This window comes from Pelecanus crispus, chromosome 2 (assembly GCF_030463565.1).
Source record: "Pelecanus crispus isolate bPelCri1 chromosome 2, bPelCri1.pri, whole genome shotgun sequence".
Taxonomy (NCBI): domain Eukaryota; kingdom Metazoa; phylum Chordata; class Aves; order Pelecaniformes; family Pelecanidae; genus Pelecanus; species Pelecanus crispus.
This window is the reverse complement of record NC_134644.1, coordinates 152,456,310-152,461,057: the sequence shown is the minus strand read 5'-3', so window position 1 is coordinate 152,461,057 and position 4,748 is coordinate 152,456,310.

Sequence of the window (4,748 nt, the reverse complement as noted above, 5' to 3'; positions counted from 1 at the left end):
CCCGCCGCCCGCCAGCGGGTCACGTGAGGGCCGGGTCAGCTGACGCCGCCGCAGCGCCGGTCACGAGACGGCGGAGCGGGGCGGGGCGAGGAGGAGGCGGAGGGGGTGTGGCGCAGCGGCGCGATGACTGACAGGTCCGCTGGGGGCGCGGGCAGCGCTGGGGCCGCTGGTTCGAGACCCGGCCCCGCCGTGCCCGGCGCGGTCACCCCCTGGCTCCTGCCCATCCCGGGGCACGGCCGCCGTCACGGACACCGCCAGCCCCCTCGGGACGGCGAGCCGAGCTTCCTGCGGCCGCCACGGGCGCCTCAGGGCCCGGCAGGCTCCGGTGGGCACCCGCTCCATCAGGGCCTGGTCAGCAATGGCCGTCTCAGGGCCGCCTCAGGGCCTGGTGGTCTTTGGCCACCTCTTAAATCTGGGCTTGAGTAGGGAATTTGTGGGAAAACCACATATAGATCAGAGCGCCCTCGCCCACCACAAGGAAGCAGAGGGTGTTAAGAAGGCTTTATACGATTTTGCCCTTAGGGCAGAGAAAGATAGGTTTGAAAAACGCATGTGTTCATTCTTGCTGCGGTTGGCTAATTTTCCTCAGATCAGCTCTTGGAAAACACACAGTCTTGGAAAATGCAATGGTAGTTCAGTGGTCAAAACTATACGAGTACTTAAATGCTCTTGATCTGTTGTGAAGGACTTGGGAAAGAAGGCAATATGCATGCAGGTAAAGAGTGGGAAAAGTTGGACTTAGAAACTGTTGCAGTTTTATTTTGGCACCAAACCCCATTTTTCTTACCTTGCGTGGTAGTTGGCAAACAAATAGCAGGTTGTGAAGTGCTGTGTAACTAGAGAAACCTTTTACTCTGTGAAACTGTTTATCATCTGTTGTGGTTTAACCCAGCAGGCAGCTGAACACCATGCAGCCATTCGCCCTCTCCCCCACCTCCCCAGTGGGGTAGGGGAGAGAATCAGGAAAAAAACAAGTAAAATTTATGGGTTGAGATAAAGACAGTTTAGTAGGACAGACCAGGAAGAGAAAATAATAATAATAATGATAAAAGAATATACAAAACAAGTGATGCACAATGCAATTGCTCACCACCCACTGACTGATACCCAGCCAGTTCCTGAGCAGCAGTTGCTGCCCCCCAGCCAGCTCCCCGCAGTTTATATACGGAGCATGACGCCATATGGTATGGAATAGCCCTTTGGGCAGTTTGGGTCAGCTGTCCCGGCTGGGCCCCCTCCCAGCTTCTTGTGCACCTGGCAGAGCATGGGAAGCTGAAAAAGTCCTTGACTAGAGTAAGCACTACTTAACAACAACGGAAACATCAGTGTGTTATCAATGTTATTCTCAACCTAAATCCAAAACACAGCACTATACCAGCTGCTAGGAAGAAAATTAACTCTATCCCAGCTGAAACCAGGACATCATCTTAACTGGCAATATTATCTGGAGAAAGAAGGAACCATATACAAAGAGCAAACTACTTTGGTTTGCTGGTTTTGGTGAACCAAATGATTCATTTTTATTTCTTCTTCTTTTTTTCAAGTAGGCAAGAGTTGGGGCCATCTATAGCTGTAGCAGGCAACTGCAGCACACAGGAGGCACAAATGTGATTGCAGGTACCAAAAAGGTAACTTCACATAGTCCCAGCCCAGCAAAAGATGTGGCTGCATGTCTCTGGGAGCAACTCCTCTAGTCCAGTGGTCTTCTCCCCCTTAAGTATTTATAGATCTAGCAGCTCCAAACTCTGCTTAGTCAAGTTCAAAGTGTGAATGTTGTTCAACAATCTTAATGAGGCAAGTCAGTCTTCCATCAGCCATTTATATTGTTCTTCAGCCACCAGAGGCTTCTAAAAATGTTTGCATTACTGATTGTCCTGGTTTCGGCTGGAATAGAGTTAGTTTTCTTCCTAGTAGCAGGCATAGTGCTGTGTTTTGGATTTACACTGATGTTTTAGTTGTTGCTAAGTACTGCTCATGCTAGTCAAGGACTTTTCAGCTTCCCATGCTCTGCCAGGTGCACAAGAAACTGGGAGGGGGCACAGCCAGAAGAGTTGATCCAAACTGACCAAAGGGCTATTCCATACCATATGACGTCATGCTCAGTATATAAACTGGGGGGGGTTGGCAGGGGAGCAGCGATCGCTGCTCAGGAGCTGGCTGGGTATCAGTGGGCGGGTAGTGAGCAATTGCATTGTGCATCACTTGCTTTGTATATTATTATTATTATTATTATTATTATTATTATTATTATTATATTGTTATTATTAGCATTACTATTTTACTTTATTTCAATTATTAAACTGTTCTTATCTCAACCCAGGAGTGTTTCTCACTCTTACTCCTCCAATTCTCTCCCCCATCCCACTGGGGCAGGGGGAGTGAGCGAGTGGCTACGTGGTGCTTAGTTGCTGGCTGGGGCTAAACCACGACAGTGATCTGCCCACAGCCATTTATAATGCTCTCGACATACTCCAACTGGTACAATTTAGTTAGAGACATTTCTCGTATCAGTATAAAAAAGCATGCACTGAAGTAACGCAGTAAAACAGAAACTTATCCATGTTAAAAGTGGGCAAACTTATTTTTAAATACCCACATTACGAATTCCACCAAGAATCATTTCTCAATGGCTGAATTATTAACATTTGGTTTTCAGTGGAAATTATTATAAAACTTCACAATAAGCACATATTCTCATTATTATTGTAAGCCATTTCCTCAAAATGTGGCAATATATGCCATATGCCAACACTAACTAGCAAATGAGCCAACAATGTACGCTTGCAGCCCAGAAAGCCAACCGTATCCTGGGCTGCATCAAGAGAAGCGTGGCCAGCAGGTCGAGGGAGGTGATTCTGCCCCTCTGCTCTGCTCTGGTGAGACCCCACCTGGAGCACTGCATCCAGCTCTGGGGCCCTCAGCACAAGAAGGACATGGACCTGCTGGAGCGGGTCCAGAGGAGGGGCACCAAAATGATCCGAGGGCTGGAGCACCTCTCCTATGAGGCCAGGCTGAGAGAGTTGGGGTTGTTCAGCCTGGAGAAGAGAAGGCTGCGAGGAGACCTTATTGCGGCCTTTCAGTACTTAAAGGGGGCCTACAGGAAGGATGGGGAGAATCCTTTTAGCAAGGCCTGTTGTGACAGGACAAGGAATAACGGATTTAAACTAAAGAAGAATAGATTTAGACTAGACATAAGGAAGAAATTTTTTACGATGAGGGTGGTGAAGCACTGGCACAGGTTGCCCAGAGAGGCGGTGGAGGCCCCATCCCTGGCAACATTCAAGGTCAGGTTGGACGGGGCTCTGAGCACCCTGATCTGGTTAAAGCTGTCCCTGCTCACTGCAGGGGGGTTGGGCTAGATGGCCTCTAAAGGTCCCTTCCAACCCAAAGCATTCTATGATTCTATGGTTCTATGAAATGCAAGTCATTATCTATGTTATTTTTAGAACAAGATAAAATTTTTTGAGTGATCCATAGATCCAAGCTATCAGAAGGAAACTTGGCATTAACCTCTATAAATAAAGAGTAGTTAGTAAATGGTACTATAAAATAAGTACTTAACAGAAGAACAGCAAGCATTTCTAACTTGCATGATGACAACATGCTTGTAAAACTGCAGGAGGGGATTCTGAGAACAAGGACCTATGATCTGCCACTTAAAGTCCACTGCGTAATGTGGTTGATGTTATTACAATATTTGCCATTTGGTTAATTAAGATCAATGAGGTACAAAGCAGGCCTGTGGGCAATCTATAACTCTTCACTAGGAAACAAAATAGGAAAAAAGAATTAACACAAATTAAATAACCAGGATATTGGCACCCTCAGAATAAACACACAGTAACAGTGAGCTGCAATGTGGTCTTTAAGCGAGCTGTCAGTGAGAAACCCGAGCCAGGTGTGCAGTAATTATAAATGGTATCATGGAGAATACTGTAAAGAATAACATTTAAAACGAGAGCTGCTACGATATGAGTGGGTATATGGTAGATTAAACAGATATGTTCACTAATATTTTTATAAATGCACTTGCCTGTAACATTGCTCCATCTGGCCTGACAGGGATATTTTTATGAAGACTCAGAAGCCTGATATAAATAGTACCCACTTTTTTTATGGCTTGAGAAATTTATTTGTTGAAGTTTCATTGGGGGCTGTAATGGATCTTTTTGAGCTCAGTTGTTTTCTGTTGTATTTTTTTTTAAACTAATTCTCTCTTTAAATCATTGCATACAAATCTCATCCTACAACCCAAATTTATGTCAAAAAAGACCTTAGATCAGCTCTCCACGTAGGCCTGTATTCGGCTCTGAATATCTGAGCGACATATTTTTGTTCAGGAAAACTCTTATGCACAGGCTAAACACAGACTGACTTGAGTGTGCGCAGCGATATTTGCAGATAAAACTACTTAGAATTGAGAAAGCTTATCTAGGAGTTAGGCAAGAGGCAGCAGGGGGGTAGGGTTGTCCTTAGGCCTGATCTTTTACCAGCCGTGGAAAGTGGTTGCTCTTTTCGATTGAGAGAGTGAAAATAAGAACACGAGATGGGTTATGGAAGTAGCTGCTGCCGTTTGAAAATCCCGGTGATGGAAGTGACACTACCCAGGGCTAGAAGAGTCCCACAGGGCTTACATGACCCAGAGCGTGTGTGCCGCACCGGGCAGCGGTGGGGAGTCCCCAGCTGGGGAATGCACGCCTGCTGCGCGGGAGCCTCAGCCAAAAAGCCCATGCAGGCTGCTGTCAGAA